Source organism: Cannabis sativa, unplaced genomic scaffold, assembly GCF_029168945.1.
Source record: "Cannabis sativa cultivar Pink pepper isolate KNU-18-1 unplaced genomic scaffold, ASM2916894v1 Contig7, whole genome shotgun sequence".
Taxonomy (NCBI): domain Eukaryota; kingdom Viridiplantae; phylum Streptophyta; class Magnoliopsida; order Rosales; family Cannabaceae; genus Cannabis; species Cannabis sativa.
This window is the reverse complement of record NW_026870043.1, coordinates 9,409,968-9,429,465: the sequence shown is the minus strand read 5'-3', so window position 1 is coordinate 9,429,465 and position 19,498 is coordinate 9,409,968.

Below are 19,498 nucleotides of genomic sequence, written 5' to 3'. Positions count from 1 at the left end.
TTATAAGAATGGATAACTAATGATGTGTCTATATGGTGGAACATATAGAGCATTCTATATACTGAGAGTGCAATTCTAAGTTCTATGCGTGGATTCAACGAAGAATTAATAAGTCAGTGAATTTAGGTAATAAATTCTTGAGCTCCTTATTGGAAGCTCGGTTATATAGACCCATGGTCCCCCACTAGTTGAGATAATATTGCTTGTAAGACTCATATATTTGGTTTTGATTAATCAATTATAATTCTCAAATTAGACTATGTCTATTTGTTAATTTTTCACTAAGTAAGGGCGAAATTGTAAAGAAAGAGTTCTAGGGGCATATTTGTTAATTATGATACTTTGTATGGTTCAATTAATAAATATGATAAATGACAATATTATTTAATAATTATTTATAGCTATTAAATAGTTAGAATTGGCATTTAAATGGTTGAATTTGAAAATTGGCGTTTTTGAGAAAATGAGATGCAGAAAAGATAAAACTGCAAAGCTGGAAAAAAGTGAGGCCCAAATCCACATTGCATGGCCGACCACTTTTATAGGAATTATCCTCAGATATTTTCATTATTTTAATGCCAAATAATTCAAACCTAACCCTAGTGGAATGCTATAAATAGATAGTGAAGGCTTCAGGAAATTTACACTTAAATTTTCTACTTTTTCATTCAGAAAAAACTGAGCCTCTCTCTCTCCCTATCTTTGGCCGACCACTCCCTCTCTCTCTTCTTCCTAAAGATTTCGAAATTCTTAGTGTTAGAGTAGTGCCCAAACACAACAAGTGATACCTCAATCATAGTGAGGAAGATCGTGAAGAAAGACTTTCAGCAAGAAGGAGTTTCAGCACTAAAGAATCAGAGAAAGGGATCCAGGTTCAGATATTGATAATGCTCTACTACAGAAAGGAATCAAGGGCTAGATATCTAAACGAAAGGAGTCATTATATTTCGCTGCACCCAATGTAAGGTTTCCTAAACTTTATATGTGTTTATTTCATCGTTTTAGAAAGTTCATATTTAGGGTGTTAATCAACATACTTGTGAGTAGATCTAAGATCCTGGTAAAATAATTTCCAACAAGAACGATTCCCAAACCAAAGACGTTCTGAATGTTGGGTTTTTTGCCCTAAATAAAACCCATTTCAATATAATCAGATTTACTAATTAATAAAGATCAGATTTCATTTTATGTTGCATGGTTCACATGATTTATTTCATTATTATATTTAATGTATGAATTCTATTAAGTCCAGAACATATGATTATATGTTCAAAAGTTTGATTCCCTGATTTGTCAGTTCATTGGATTTAGACTGGCATGATAATCAGGGATAGGTATACTTACACCTTTGATAAGTGTTATGTCCTTTCCAGGGTATTAGCAAAGTTTACCAGTATCGGATGTATGGAGTATACATTGGAAGGGACCGATATTGAACTTGGATTAGATATGATAAATTTACCATAATATATATTCAATTCAATATAACCTAGTTGATCCTAGATCAAATGATCTTAATCTTGACATGGTTAGGTTCGATCTCAAGAGTGTTATACGTGTTCTTTGATTGGTTAGTTAAGCCTACTTTTTGGTCAGGGTGATACGTACATTTTGGGAACATGATAGTACAATTGAGTGGGATAGATATGGAATCTATAGCTTCTATAGGTATTTAGAAGTGAAACGATGATTTCCTTCTAGCTTGGCTGAATAGAGATAAATGATTGAGATCTAATTTTAGAGATGATATTTCACTAAAATATCGTTTATAGGTGGCCAAGTGTTTTAACGATAAAATACATTGAAAGGGTGTAACAGTAATTTTATCCCTATGCAATGTAGATCGTCTATAGTGGATCATTGATTATTGGGATAATAACAATGGATAATTAATGGCGTATCTATATCTTGGAACATATAGAGCGTTCTATGTAACTGAGAGTGCAATTCAAAGTTTTATGGTAGATGCAATGAGGAATTAATAAGTTAGTTAATTTACTTTGTAAATTCTAGATCTGCTTATTGAAAGCTCTGTTATATAGGCCCATGATCCCCATACTAGTTGAGACAAACTGCTTGTAAGACTCAGTTAATTGATTTTAATTAATCAATTATAATTCTAAAATTAGACTATGTCTAGCTTATGAATTTTTCACTAAGATATGACTTGATTGTGAAGAAATAGTGTTTTGGGGTTTATTTGTTAATTAAGACACTTTATGGAGTCTAATTAATAAATATTATAAATGACAATTTTATTTGATAGTTATTTTAATTATTAAATAAACAGTTTTGGCATTTATAGGGTTGAAATTGTAAAAAGTGGTATTTATGAAAAATAGGTAAAATAGTTGAGAAAAATGACAAAGCTTAAACTAATGTAGGGCCCACTATGTGGCCGGACATTAGGGGTGAATTTTACTCTAATTTTATCATTTTTTTATTCTTAATAATTCAACCCTAACCCTATTGAAGATAGTATAAAGGGAAGGCCATGGTCTCTGTTGGGTTTTATGCCCTAAATAAAACTCCATTTCAATGTAATCCATTTTATTCAACATCAATAAAGAAACAGAAGTATTTTTCATTCATTTGTGTATGTTTTGGTTCATCTTATCAATTGCTTGTCTATTTGATTTATAAATTCATCTGAAACCCTTTTCACATACTTGATCCTGTTTATTGTGTTGTTAACACTTTGGAAAGTAAACATGACTATGTGAATAAAGTCTTCTAGATTTATCAGACATAGGGTTTTACTGATATGATAATCTACACAGAGTTTACTTGCATTTGGAGAAGTGCTATGTTCTTTCCAGAACATTGGTTAAAGTAAAGCTCAGGTTGGATGCATGGAGTATGCATCGGAAGGGACCGATATTGAACTTTGACTTAGATTTATTAAACTTACCGTAATATCTATTCAAGTCAATATCGCCTAGTTGATCCTAGATCAAATGTTCTTAATCCTGTTATGATTAGGCTCAATCTTGAAAGGCTATTCGTGTTCTTTGATTTGTTAGTTAAGCCTACTTTTAGGTCACGCAGATACGTACATTTTGGGAACACGGTAGTGCAATTGAGTGGGAGCGCTAGCATAAACATGGCGTCTATAGCTTCTATCTGGCGAATAGTAAGCAAAGGATGATCTCCTTCGAGCTTGACCAAAGAACATAAATGGTGGAGTACTCATTTCACATAAGCTGAAATATCATTTATACGGGGTCAAGTGTTTTAAGGATAAAATACATTGTAGGGTGTAACGGTAATCTAATCCCTTTACAGTGTAGACAATTCATATAGAGGATCATTGATCACATTAGGATTATAACAATGGATAACTAATGATGCATCTATATGGTGGAACATATAGAGTATTCTATATACTGAGAGTGCAATTCTAAGTTCTATGCGTGGATTCAACGAAGAATTAATAAGTTAGTGAATTTTAGTGCTAAATTCTTGATCTACTTATTGGAAGCTCGGTTATATAGACCCATGGTCCCCGCACTAGTTGAGATAATGTTGCTTGTAAGACTCATATAATTGGTTTTGATTAATCAATTATAATTCTCAAATTAGACCATGTCTATTTGTGAATTTTTCACTAAGTAAGGGCGAAATTGTAAGAAAGAATTTTAGGGGCATATTTGTTAATTATGATACTTTGTATGGTTCAATTAATAAATATGATAAATGACAATATTATTTAATAATTATTTATAGTTATTAAATAGTTAGAATTGGCATTTAAATGGTTGAATTAGAAAATTGGCATTTTTGAGAAAATCAAATGCAGAAAAGGTAAAACTGCAAAATTGCAAAAAGTGAGGCCCAAATCCACTAAGCATGGCCGGCCACTTTTGTAGGAAATTTAAACTGATATTTTCATTATTTTAATGCCAAATAATTCAAACCTAACCCTAGTAGAATGCTATAAATAGATAGTGAAGGCTTCAAGAAAATTACACTTTTCTTCTGACACTTCCGATTCAGAAAAACTTGAGCCTTCTCTCTCCCTATCTGGCCGACCACTCCCTCTCTCTTTCTTGCCTCTCAAATTTTGAAATTCTTAGTGTATGAGTAGTGCCCACACACAGCAAGTGATACCTCAATCTTAGTGAGGAAGATCGTGAAGAAAGACTTTCAGCAAGAAAGAGTTTCAGCATCAAAGACTCAGAGAAAGAGATCCAGGTTCAGATATTGATAATGCTCTGCTACAGAAAGGAATCAAGGGCTAGATATCTGAACGGAAGGAGTCATTATATTCTGCTGCACCCAATGTAAGGTTTGTCATACTTTATAGGTGTTTATTTCATCGTTTTAGAAAGTTCATATTTAGGGTGTTAATCAACATACTTGTGAGTAGATCTAAGATCCTGGTAAAATAATTTCCAACAGGTTATATGTTTAAACGTTTAATTCCCTGATTTTTTAGTTCACTGGATTTAGACTGGTCTGATAATCAGCGATATGTATTCTTACACCTTCGATAAGTGTTATGTTCTTTCCAGGGCATTGGAAAAGTTTACCAGTATCGGATGTATGGAGTATACATTGGAAGGGACCGATATTGAGCTTTGATTAGATATGATAAATTTACCGTAATATCTATTCAATTCAATCTCACCTAGTTGATCCTAGATCAAATGATCTTAATCCTGACATGATTTGGTTCGATCTCAAGAGTGTTATTTCTGTTCTTTGATTTGTTAGTTAAGCCTACTTTTTGGTCAGGGTGATACTTACATTTTGGGAACATGGTAGTGCAATTGAGTGGGAGCGCTAATCATAGATATGAAATCTATAGCTTCTATCTGACATAGAAGTGAAACGATGATTTCCTTCAAGCTTGCTAAATAGAGATAAATGATAGAGCGCTCATTTTAGTGACTATATTAGTTCACTATAATATCGTTTATAGGTGGCCAAGTGTTTTAAGGATAAAATACATTGAAAGGGTGTAACTGTAATTTTATCCCTATGCAATGTAGATCATCTATAGAGGATCATTGATTATTGGGATTATAACAATGGATAATTAATAGTGTATCTATATCAAGGAACATATAGAGCGTTCTATATGACTGAGAGTGCAATTCTGAGTTCTATGAGTGGATGCAATGAGCAATTAATAAGTTAGTTGATTTACTTGGTAAAATCTAGATCTGCTTATTGGAAGCTCGGTTATATAGGCCCATGGTCCCCATACTAGTTGAGACCATACTGCTTTTAAGACTCAGTTAATTGATTTTCGTTAATCAATTACAATTCTAAAATTAGACTATGTCTAGTTTATGAATTTTCACTAAGCAATGGCTTAAATGTGAAGAAAAGAGATCCTAGGTCTTATTTATTAATTAAGAGACTTTATTAAGTCTATTAATAAATATATTAAATGACAATATTATTTAATAATTAATTTTTACATTAGAAATCTCTACATAAACATAACTTGAATTTTCTTGAGTCGTACGCGTTTTTGAGAAAATAACATGGGAAAATGACAAAATGGCAAAATTACAAAGTGGGACCCATTATCCAACCTATGGGCGGCTACTATGCATGGATTTTACCATTATTTTAATGCCTAATAATTCCTAACCTAAACCTAGTGGTTGCCTATAAATAGATAATGATGATTCACACTTAATAGATGATGAAATTTCTTGCCTTCAGGAAAAATTGAGCCATCTTTCCTATACCATAGCCGAACCACCTTTTCTCTCTTTTCTTCTTCAAATTTTCATATCTTGAGTGATAGAGTGAGTGCCCACACACATCAAGTGGTATCTCAATCATAGTGTGTAAGACTATGAAGAATCCAATCAACAAGAAGGAGAGAAAGAGATGCAGGTTCAGATCTTGATAATGCCCTGCTACAGCAAGGAATCAAGGGCTAGAGATCTGAACGGAAGGAGTCATTATATTCTGGTGCAATCAATGTAAGGTTTCTTAAACTTTATATGTGTTTATTTCATTGTTTTAGAAATTCATATTAGGATGTTAATGAAACATACTTGTTAGTAAATCTAGATCCTAGTAAAATAATTCCAACACCTTGGTATGAAGGAAGACGCCACAAACGGTGGTGGAAATCCGTTTGATAAGTCAGGTTGAACGCCACAAGGAATACTCCTTGATAAGTTCGAATAGTTCTCTCAAGAAGTCAAGAAGAAAACCTCTCAAAATTTGATTCCAAAATATTCTGATTTTTCAAAGTGTTTACAAGGCTTTATATAGCCAACTTACAACCAAGAAAAAAGGAAACTAAAAGAAAGACAACTTTCCAAATAAAACAAAGACAAAATAAAGGAAACAAAAATAAAAAAGGAAAGCTGCCAATTTCCTTGGAAAACGTGATCAGCTTAATTTGAGACTAAATTGAGTCTACTTTGATGAGAAACACAAATTTTTGCTCTCCTTCAGTGTTGACCACGGTCTCTTCTTGTTTCAAAATTCTATTGACTAAGTTGTTGAGTTCTTCTTTGAATTTCTTGGTTCTCGCCCTCGTCACCGAGCCAACGGGAACTTTACTTGTTTCTTTAGCCTTAGTGTTCTCATCATTCCCCCCTCTTGAAAAGGATTTGTCCTGAAATCTTCACTTGCATCAAAAGGGCTCAGATTAGAAACATTAAAAGTAGCACTAACATTATATTCTCTAGGTAAATCGAGTCAGTAGGCATTGTCATTAATCCTTTCAAGCACTTGAAACAGACCATCTCCTCGAGGAAGCAATTCGGTGTTGGAATAATTTTACCTGGATCTAGATTTACTACCATGTATGTTTTTAACATCCTAATATGAATTTCTAAAACAATGTAAATAAACACATATAAAAGTTATGAGAAACCTTACAGTGGGTGCAGTAGAATTAAATGACTCCTTCCACTCAGATCTCTAACCCTTGTATCCTTTCTGTAGCAGAGTATCACCAAGATCTGAGCCCGAAACTCCTTCCTTGTGTTTGGATTCTTCACAATCTTACATCCTATGATTGAGGACCAACTTGATGTGTGTGGGCACTTACTCAATCACTAGGACCAGGCGTACGACAAGCCATAAGTTTAAATAAACTCAAACCTTTAATACTAGGAACAAGAAGTTTTGTTAAGTCCATTGAATAGACTTACTAACGAAATTTCCTTTCTTGTCCTTGTAATAGAAAATTTTTGGTTGTTCCATATGAATTTGTTTAACCATATCAAGTATAAAATAAACTCAATTATTAATTCTAATTTAATACTAGGAATAGTATTTTTCATTAAGTTGATCCAAAATTAATTAATAAATAATTAATTTTCAACTTAACATATTTTCCTAATTAAATATTAAAAATATATAACTAGTCACTAGAAATTACTATCTAGAATATATTTCAATTAACTAAGTGTTTTTCTAAAATTAACTTTAAAATATTCAATGAAAAAATAAATTTCATATATTTTAAAAGTTAATTATGTTGCTAATTCAATTTTAATTAGGTTCGACTAATATTATTAACCTAATACAATTATTTAAATAAGCCAAATGGGCCTTCACAATTGGGGTGGTTCATGTGAGGGAGGGCTGGGTTCAGTATGTCGTACCCACTACTTATTGGCCCCCTAACTCTCACACAAGACCCAAAGGAGAGGAATTTAACCATTAAATAAATAATTGTTATTAATTGAATAAGCCCAATTCTAATTGGGCCTAAATAAAATTACCTAAGTGAAATTTTTATTTTAGCAACCTAGTCTATTTAATTAATAAAACTTAAATGGGCTTCCTATATGCATCTAAGCCCAAAAGCAATATAGGCTCACACAGGTCAAATGATTTGGATGGGCCCTATCATGTTACTAAATTTACACAGATGAAAAAGGTACAAAATTTCCCTATTACAAATTATTTATATGATCTATTGACAATTCGACTATGATGAAAATCAAATCATTGGCTCTGTTAACAAGTTAATCATAGCAATTTAGATCAAATAAATAAAAGGTTATTTAAAAAAAAATTGAATAAACAAACAATGTCCATGTAACAGATTGTGAGATAAAATATTAATATAATTAAATTATTATTTTAAACTAACCAACTAAATTTTTAAAATTTAGGGTTGTTAAAACCAACCTTAAAAATCTCATCAAAATTTAAAATTCAAAAATAAATTGAAAAACTAATTTAAAATATCTAGGTTTATTTGAATTATTTTATCATATTAAATTAAATATCAAGTAAGATAAATGATTTGAAAAAAAATATTTTCAATATCATTTTCTAATCTTATAATTTAATAAAATTAAATTAATAAAATAAACTAATTTTAAAATAGATGTGGTTACATAGTTATTATTTTAAAAATAAAATAATAAATAAATAATAACTATCCTATTTATATGTTAAAATATCTCAAATTAAGCATTATTTAAATTTCTACAAAAATATCTAAGTTATTTAAATATTTACAATACAATTTATAAATTTCTAATAAGTAAAATGATATAAAAATAGCATAAATATGATTTTTCTAACTTATAATTTATAAACAATTAAATATTTAACAAAATAACAAATTTTTGAATTTGAAAATATTATGGTTACCATATCTATAAAAATATCTTGGTTAATTTTAAATTTATTAATTATTTAATTTATCATATCAGGTAATTTTTTTTATATAATATTTCAAATTAAAAGGATAATGCTATCTTTAATTTAAAATATACCCAATATTAAAATATCTAACCTTAAAAATAAATAATATATAAATATTAAAGAAATTAAAATTTTTTTAAATCTGACCATAATTTAAAAAATAAAATAATCAATTTTTAAATTTAAACCTCAAAATATCAAAGATTAATAATAATCTATTATAAAATAAATATTATTAATTTAAAATTGATATTTAAGTTTAAATATATTAAAAATCATATTAAAAATCAAGCATGTTTAAAGGCGTGCATTCCGTGTCGTCAGACACGATGCATCCCAGACATGCGCCCGCGTAGGTGTCTTGTCCGAAGCTCCTGGTGCGTGTGTGCACCAAGCTTCGACACCCATGGCACCCAAATTTTCAAACTTCCATAACATTATCAATTTTTATCAGAATTGAGTTCCGTAAAAACCAAAATTGCTTAATTTTTCACAAGGAATCTAAATATAATATTTTCATGAAAAATTTCGTTAAACAGATACATTCATCAAATAAGCACATAAACCAACATGAAACCATCCAAATAAACACAAACATCGTTTTATTTCATATTTCATGAAAGTAAATCATTACCATGGCTCTGATAGCAGTTGTTGGAATAATTTTACCAGGATCTAGATTTACTACCATGTATGTTTTTAACATCGTCATATGAATTTCTAAAACAATGTAAATAAACACATATAAAAGTTATGAGAAACCTTATAGTGGGTGCAGCGAAATTAAATGACTCCTTCCACTCAGATCTCTAACCCTTGTATCCTTTCTGTAGCAGAGTATCACCAAGATCTGAGCCCGAAACTCCTTCCTTGTGTTTGGATTCTTCACAGTCTTAGATACTATGATTGAGGACCAACTTGATACGTGTGAGCCCTTACTCAATCACTAATGGCTGAATTTTCAAAAAAGCAAGAGGAAGAAGAAGAAGGAAGAGGTCTCATCAGAAAGCTAGGTTTTTAGCTTTGGAGGTATTAGTTTGGATGAAGAGACTGTTGGAAATTATTTTACCAGGACCTTAGATCTACTCACAAGTATGTTGATTAACACCCTAAATATGAACTTCTAAAACGATTATGACATAAACACATATAAAGTATGAGAAACCTTACATTGGGTGCAGTGGAATAACATGACTCCTTCCGTTCAGATCTCTAACCCTTGTATCCTTTCTGTCGCAGAGTATTATCAAGATCTAAACCTGGATCTCTTTCTCTCCTTCTTTAGTGCTGAAACTCCTTCTTGTTGAATGTCTTTCTTCACAATCTTCTTCACTATGATTGAGGTATCACTTGCTGTGTGTGGGCACTACTCTAATCACTAAGTGGTTCGAAATTTCAAGGAAGAAGAAGAGCAAGGAGTGGCGGCTAGGGTTTAGAGAGAGAAGGCTCAGGTTTTTCTCTGAAGGAAAAAGTAGAAAGTTAAGTGTTAATTTCCTGAACCTTCACTATCTATTTATAACATTCCACTATGGTTAGGTTTGAATTATTTGGCATTAAAATAATGAAAATATCAGATGTAAAGCCTATAAAAGTGGTCGTCCTAGGCATATGGATTTCGGCGTCACTTTTTTGCAATTTTGCAGTTTTATCATTTCTGCATCTCATTTTCTCAAAAACGCAAATTTTCTAATTCAACCATTTAAATGCCAATTCTAATGATTTAACAACTATAAAAAATTATTAAATAATATTGTCATTTATCATATTTATTAATTGAACCATACAAAGTATCATAATTAATAAATATGCCCCTAAAACTCTTTCTTTACAATTTCGCCCTTACTTAGTAAAAAATTCACAAATAGACATAGTCTAATTTGAGAATTATAATTGATTAATCAAAACCAATTATATGAGTCTTACAAGAAATATTATCTCAACTAGTGGGGATACCATGGGTCTATATAACCGAGCTTCCAATAAGCAGATCAAGAATTTATAACCTAAATTCACTGACTTATTAATTCTTCGTTGAATCCACGCATAAAACTTAGAATTGCACTCTCAGTATATAGAATGCTCTATATGTTCCACCATATAGACACATCATTAGTTATCCATTGTTATTATCCTAATTTGATCAATGATCCTCTATATGAATGATCTACACTGTAAAGGGATTAGATTACCGTTACACCCTACAATGTATTTTATCCTTAAAACACTTAACCCCGTATAAATGATATTTCAGCTTATGTGAAATGAATACTCCACCATTTATTTTCGTTTGGTCAAGCTCGAAGGAGATCATCCTTTACTTACTATTCGCCAGATAGAAGCTATAGATTCCATGTTTATGTTAGCACTCCCACTCAATTGCACTACTGTGTTCCCGAAATGTACGTATCACCCTGACCCAAAAGTAGGCTTAACTAACAAATGAAAGAACACGAATAGCCTCTTGAGATTGAGCCTAATCATAACAGGATTAAGATCATTTGATCTAGGATCAACTAGGCGATATTGACTTGAATAGATATTACGGTAAGTTTAATAAATCTAAGTCAAAGTTCAATATCGGTCCCTTCCGATGCATACTCCATGCATCCAACCTGAGCTTTACTTTAACCAATGCTCTGGAAAGAACATAGCATTTCTCCAAATGCAAGTAAACTCTGTTGTAGATTATCATATCAGTAAAACCCTGTGTCTGATAAATCTAGAAAGCTTTATTCACATAGTCATGTTTACTTTCCAAAGTGTTGACAACACAATAAACAGGATCAAGTATGTGAAAAGGGTTTCAGATGAATTTATAAATCAAATAGACAAGCAATTGATAAGATGAACCAAAACATACACAAATGAATGAAAAATACTTCTGTTTCTTTATTGATGTTGAATAAAATGGATTACATTGAAATGGAGTTTTATTTAGGGCATAAAACCCAACAGAGACCATGGCCTTCCCTTTATACTATCTTCAATAGGGTTAGGGTTGAATTATTAAGAATAAAAAAAATGATAAAATTAGAGTAAAATTCACCCCTAATGTCCGGCCACATAGTGGGCCCTACATTAGTTTAAGCTTTGTCATTTTTCTCAACTATTTTACCTATTTTTCATAAATACCACTTTTTACAATTTCAACCCTATAAATGCCAAAACTGTTTATTTAATAATTAAAATAACTATCAAATAAAATTGTCATTTATAATATTTATTAATTAGACTCCATAAAGTGTCTTAATTAACAAATAAACCCCAAAACACTATTTCTTCACAATCAAGCCATATCTTAGTGAAAAATTCATAAGCTAGACATAGTCTAATTTTAGAATTATAATTGATTAATTAAAATCAATTAACTGAGTCTTACAAGCAGTTTGTCTCAACTAGTATGGGGATCATGGGCCTATATAACAGAGCTTTCAATAAGCAGATCTAGAATTTACAAAGTAAATTCACTAACTTATTAATTCCTCATTGCATCCACCATAAAACTTTGAATTGCACTCTCAGTTACATAGAACGCTCTAAATGTTCCACGATATAGATACGCTATTAATTATCCATTGTTATTATCCCAATAATCAATGATCCACTATAGACGATCTACATTGCATAGGGATAAAATTATTGTTACACCCTTTCAATGTATTTTATCGTTAAAACACTTGGCCACCTATAAACGATATTTTAGTGAAATATAATCACTAAAATTAGATCTCAATCATTTATCTCTATTCAGCCAAGCTAGAAGGAAATCATCGTTTCACTTCTAAATACCTATAGAAGCTATAGATTCCATATCTATCCCACTCAATTGTACTATCATGTTCCCAAAATGTACGTATCACCCTGACCAAAAAGTAGGCTTAACTAACAAATCAAAGAACACGTATAACACTCTTGTGATCGAACCTAACCATGTCAAGATTAAGATCATTTGATCTAGGATCAACTAGGTTATATTGAATTGAATATATATTACGGTAAATTTATCATATCTAATCCAAGTTCAATATCGGTCCCTTCCAATGTATACTCCATACATCCGATACTGGTAAACTTTGCTAATACCCTGGAAAGGACATAACACTTATCAAAGGTGTAAGTATACCTATCCTTGATTATCATGCCAGTCTAAATCCAGTGAACTAAAAAATCAGGGAATCAAACTTTTGAAGATATAATCATATGTTCTGGACTTAATAGAATTCATACATTAAATATAATAATGAAATAAATCATGTGAACCATCGGAACGTCTTTGGGTTGGGAATCGTTGTTGTTGGAAATTATTTTACCAGGATCTTAGATGTACTCACAAGTATGTTGATTAACACCCTAAATATGAACTTTCTAAAACGATGAAATAAACACATATAAAGTTTAGGAAACCTTACATTGGGTGCAGCGAAATATAATGACTCCTTCCGTTTAGATATCTAGCCCTTGATTCCTTTCTGTAGTAGAGAATTATCAATATCTGAACTTGGATCTCTTTCTCTGATTCTTTAGTGCTGAAACTCCTTCTTGCTGAAAGTCTTTCTTCACGATCTTCCTCACTATGATTGAGGTATCACTTGCTGTGTGTGGGCACTACTCTAACACTAAGAATTTCGAAATCTTTAGGAAGAAGAGAGAGAGGGAGTGGTCGGCTAAAGATAGGGAGAGAGAGAGGCTCAGTTTTTATCTTTTCTGCATCTGATTTTCTCAAAAACGCCAATTTTCAAATTCAACCATTTAAATGCCAATTCTAACTATTTAATAACTATAAATAATTATTAAATAATATTGTCATTTATCATATTTATTAGAACCATACAAAGTATCATAATTAACAAATATGCCCCTAAAACTCTTTCTTTACAATTTCGCCCTTACTTAGTGAAAAATTCACAAATAGACATGGTCTAATTTGAGAATTATAATTAATTAATCAAAACCAAATATATGAGTCTTACAAGCAATATTATCTCAACTAGTGGGGGACCATGGGCCTATATAACCGAGCTTCCAATAAGCAGCTCAAGAATTTATTACCTAAATTCACTGACTTATTAATTCTTCGTTGAATCCACGCATAGAACTTAGAATTGCACTCTCAGTATATAGAATGCTCTATATGTTCCACCATATAGACACATCATTAGTTATCAATTCTTATAATCCTAATTTGATCAAAGATCCTCTATATGAATGATCTACACTGTAAAGAGATTAGATCACCGTTACACCCTACAATGTATTTAATCCTTAAAACACTTAACCCCGTATAAATGATATTTCAGCTTATGTGAAATGAGATCTCCACCATTTATTTTCGTTTGGTCAAGCTCGAAGGAGATCATCCTTTACTTACTATTCGACAGATAGAAGCTATAGATTCCATGTTTATGTTAGCGCTCCCACTTAATTGCACTTAATTGTACATAGCACACTTGTAAAGATCGCTTAGTTAATTTGGAAATTAGCAGTTAATCACGTTTAATTATGAAATTATTTATAGCTATTTAAATAATTTATTATACTGTTATTATTGAATTCAGAGATGCATTTTTATGTCATGTACTAGTTTTCATAATTTTGCATTCTGGTGCCCGGTATTTTAGAACTCGGTGTTTGGCTTAGTAAAAATCACAACTTAGTATGTTAGTAGTTTGGGGCGGTTTATTAGACATTGGGAATGTCGGGAATGGCCGGGAATTTAGAATTTCCCAAAAATACCCCTTTAGTGTTATTTATGTTATTTTAGCGTGGAGGGGCAAAATGGTCTTTTTGCCCCAATGATATTTTGTCTTCTAGTAATTTTATTAATTGAAAAATATATGTTAATTGTTTATTATTTGGCTGAAATGAAGTTGATATATGTTAAGTAGCTTGTTATTTCATTTTACAAAAAATCACAACTTAAAAAAAATAGAAAAAAATTTAAAAACTCTCTCTCTCTTTTAATCTTCTCTTTCGGCCTCTTGGTGCAGCAAGGAATCTTGGATTTTCCTTGTGATTTCAACTTCCCTTTGTGTTCAATTCAAGCTAGGTTAGCTCCTCTTCCTTTCTTCTTTAAAAATTGTTGAATTTTGATGAATATAGTGTAATGCATGCATGATTTTTGACGTTGTTGCTGCTGTGTTTTTGTTGTTGATTTCTGAGGTTTAAAGCTTGTTTATTTGAGTTAATTTGAGCTGTTGTGAAGCATGATAGTTAGGTTGAGCAAAGCTAAGGTTTTTCTATGCAAAAATTATGGTTTTCAAAGAGAAATGATTTAATTCTGTTGCTGTGATGTTGTTGAAGTTTGTAGTTGTTTTCAGAGGATTAATTATGCATGTTTAAGTAGGTTTGGACTGGTTTGATTGCATGTTGGTAGTGTTTGATCAAGTTTGAGTTTAGAACTCAAAGCTTGAGCTTTAATGGTGATTTTTGTTTCTGTGCAATCTGGGTGAGTTTGATGCTTTAGAAATGTTCTAGGGGATGTATAGAACAGGTCTGGAAGTTTTGGTTTGGTTTGGAGTTGATTTGAGCATTATGTGAATTTTTGAAGTTGCTGCCTGCGAGGAACCGGAATTCCGGTTGTACATCCAGATTTCCGGATGGGGTTCTGAAATTTCCCAGAACCGGAATTCGGGTTGGGCAACCGGTCTACCGGTTGGGGAAAATTCAGGAACCCTAGATTTTCTCGATTTTATGTTTTTGGGGGTATTGCCATGCTTTTTATCGATAGGGAAAATTTTAGTTCCTAGTTTAAGTCCCCGGGAAGTGATTTAGCGTGTCACTTATAGTGTTGTGATTTTTATGGTTTAGGAGCCTGTTATCCGCCGCGCAGATAGTTCCAGTCAGGTTGACCGGCACACCTGAATTCGGAATCCAGGTAAGATTAGTATAACAGTATGCATATGTAGATTACATGTTTAGCGTGCATGTAGGAAGCCTGTTAGATTACATTAGTTATGTATGTTGGCTTCAAACCATCCAACTGTGTCACGTCGGTACAGGCTGGAGTATGACCAGCAGCCGGAGTATGACCGGTTCGACCGATCAGGCTGACACTTAGGTTGGTGGTTCCGTACTATTGACGTATCACATCGGTATTGGCTGGAGTATGACCAGCAGCTGGAGTATGACCGGTTCGACCGATCAGGCTGACACTTAGGTTGGTGGTTCCGTACTATTGACGTATCACGTCGGTACAGGCTGGAGTATGACCAGCAGCCAGAGTATGACCGGTTTGACCGATCAGGCTGATACTGTAACACGTCGGTACAGGCTGGAGTATGACCAGCAGCCGGAGTATGACCGGTTCGACCGATCAGGCTGTTACTTGTCAATAGTACCTTCCCTATGAACGTTCAGAACTCAGTACCGTGTTGGAAACAGCAGTTAGGGGGACTCAGTATCGTGTTGGACACGGCAGTTAGGTTTATGATCAGGGGTATGGGCTTCTGATCATGATCGGGTTTTATGTATGAATATTATTATGCTTTTCTTACTGAGTCTGTCGACTCACAGTGCTACGTTTATGTGTAGGCAAAGGCAAGGCTAAAGCTGATGGACCGTGAACGAGCTTATGAAGATTGTACATGTCGGGGCGGTTAGGCCTGGAGCGTACGATCCTCGGGACAGCAAGGCTATTTTTGTAACTAGTCGCTAGGCGACAATTATTTTGTATGAACAGTAAACTTTTGTAAATGATTTTATAATCGGGATCCCGAGTCTTTTGTATAAATGTTTTATAAGTTTAATTAAAAAGAAAAAATTTTAATTAATCACGTTTTCCATAAACCTCGTTGATTAGCAACGAGCTGCACAGCATGTTTAAAAATCACGTAATTCGCCTATGATAGTTAGGGTGTTACAATTTGGTATCAGAGCCGCCAGGTTGTCTTCCGAAGATCGTCATGACATGTACAATCATCATCAACAATTAGCTCGTTTCGCGGTTCAATAAGCCTTTATTGCTTTAGTAGTTTATTTATTTATTTTATGAATAAGAAAAGCCTGATAGGAAGCATGTTAGTAGCCTGATAGTAGAATAGGCGCATGTTTCGTTTTTAATTTCCAAATTAAGCGGCATTAGTAAGCTCTCCTTGAATACGACCTGATATGCCAACTCTTGGTTTCGCAGGCGGTTCTGACTAGATGGATGCCAGGCGGACTACCAGGAGCCAGGGCAATTTAGTGGGGTCGAATCAAGGACAGGGAGCTCAGTTTCCCCCGCCAGCTAAGGGCCGAGGTAGAGGTCCCCGAGGCAGGGCTCGTGGTCGGGGTGATGAGAACCCGCCACAGGCTGCCTAGGCTCGCCCAGCCGTTCAGGGAGCCCAGAACTGGGAGGTTAGGTTTGCGGAAATGCAAGCCAAAATAGAATAGCAGGACCTCGAGATTTAGAGGTTGAGACAGCAGGGTGCTCCTGCGGTTCCGGTGCTAGTAGTTGCAGTGGCACCTGCCCCTGCTGCTCAGGCCGAATTAGTGGTGGCGGCCAATAGATTGGAACCTTTGTATGAACGATTCCGGAAGTAAGCACCTCCGGTTTTCTTGGGAGGTCCAGACGTGATGAAGGCCGAACAGTGGCTGACGGTGATCACCAAAATCCTGAACTTCATGGGTGTCACCGGTAATGATAGATTGGTGTGTGCCACTTTCCAGTTCCATGAGGACGCTCTGGTCTGGTGGGACATGGTGTCTCAGATTCATGACGTCACCACATGACCTGGGAAAGGTTTCAGGAACTCTTCAACGCCAAATACTATAATGAGGCGGTCAGAAGCGCCAAGAGGAAAGAGTTCGCTCACCTGACCCAGCGTGAGAACATGAGCGTGACCGAGTATACTACTCAGTTCGACCGGTTGGCGAGGTTAGCCTCGGGAATTGTGCTAACCGACTTCAGCAAGAAAAAGAAGTATCTAGATGGATTAAATGCGAGGATCAAACACGATTTGATGATCACCACGGACGACAACACCACCTATGCTGAGATGGTGGAGAAGGCACTGCGAGCTGAGGGCGCAGTTGGGTGTATGTCGGAGTCAGCTAGTACTCCGGCGAGTGGCCGGGCTCCTACCCCTCCTGCATTAGGCTTTAGCAGGGGAAGTAGTGGTTCGGCCATGGATCAGAAGAAGAGAGCACCCACTGCATTCGGTGGCTCGAGTCAGAACAAGAGGTTCTGGGGGAACCAGAATAGAGGTAGTCGTTCCAGTGGTACTGAGACCCGATTCTCCTATCCCGAGTGCCCTAGCTGCAAAAGGAACCATCGGGGTGAGTGCAAAGGTCAGGGATGCTTTCACTGTGGCATGCCCGGACACTTCAAGAGGGACTGTCCCCAACTCCGCTCAGAGGCACCGAGAGCTCTAGCGATACCCACTCCAGCCAGGGTGTTCTCCATCACTCAGGCTGATGCAGATGCCAGCCCATCAGTTGCGACAGGTCAGCTTTCTGTTAATAACTCGCTTTACTCAGTGCTGTTTGATTCTGGGGCTACACATTCTTATGTGGCGGCCAGAGTCTTTAGTAAATTGGATAGACCGTACGATAGATATGAATCAGGGTGTGGAACCCTTTTACCTGGCGGAGAGTTGGTTATCTCCAACAGGTTGATTAGGTCTATGCCGATCAGGATAGATGGTAAAGAGTTAAGTGCTGATTTGATAGAGATGAGTCTAGTAGAGTTTGATATTATTTTAGGAATGGACTTCCTATCTAAATATTCGGCGAGTATTGATTGCAAAAGGAAGATGGTGATCTTCCAAACGGAAAGTGAAGAACCATTTGTGTTTGTTGGTTCAGTTCAAGGATCTCGGATCCCGGTGATTTCGGCCATGTCAGCTAGAGAATTATTGCATGGTGGATGCTTAGGGTTTCTGGCCGTGGTGGTGGACACCACTCAGCCAGATACCATTCGGCCAGAGGACATCAAGGTGGTTCGGGAATTTTTGGATGTTTTTCCCGAAGAACTTCCAGGGTTACCACCTCAGAGGGAGATTGACTTCGTGATAGATTTGGCACCAGGGGTGGAACTGGTTTCCAAAGCTCCGTATAGAATGGCTCCAGTTGAACTTAAGGAATTAAAGATTCAGCTCCAAGGGTTGCTTGACATAGGGTTTATTCGGCCTAGTGTGTCACCCTAGGGAGCCCCGGTTTTATTCGTCAAGAAGAAAGATGGAACTATGAGGATGTGCATCGACTACAGAGAATTGAACAAGCTGACGGTGAAGAATAAATATCCATTACCTAGGATTGATGATTTGTTCGATCAGCTTCAGGGAAAGACGGTTTTTTCTAAGATTGATCTCCGTTCGGGTTATCATCAATTGAGAATACGAGAGGAGGACATTCTGAAGACGGCTTTCCGCACTAGGTATGGACATTACGAATTCCTGGTTATGTCGTTCGGACTAACCAATGCTCCTGTGGCGTTTATGGATTTGATGAATAGAGTATTCAAGGATTTCCTCGATATCTGTGTGATTGTGTTTATCGACGACATCCTCGTGTACTCTCAATCAGAAGAGGAGCATGAATTACATCTTCAGATGGTACTGCAACGGCTTCGGGAACAAAAGCTTTATGCCAAGTTCAAGAAATGTTAATTTTGGCTATCTCAGGTGTCCTTCCTAGGGCACATTGTGAGCAAAGATGGGATCAAGGTAGATCCCGGGAAGATTGAATCCGTCATGGATTGGCCGAGACTGAAGACAGTGACAGAGATCAGAAGCTTCTTGGGTTTAGCTGGGTACTATCGTAGGTTCGTGGAAGGGTTCTCTAAAATTTCAATGCCTCTAACCGAACTTACAAAGAAGAATTAGCGATTTATCTGGTCAGACAAGTGCGAAGCTAGTTTTCAAGAGCTGAAGCA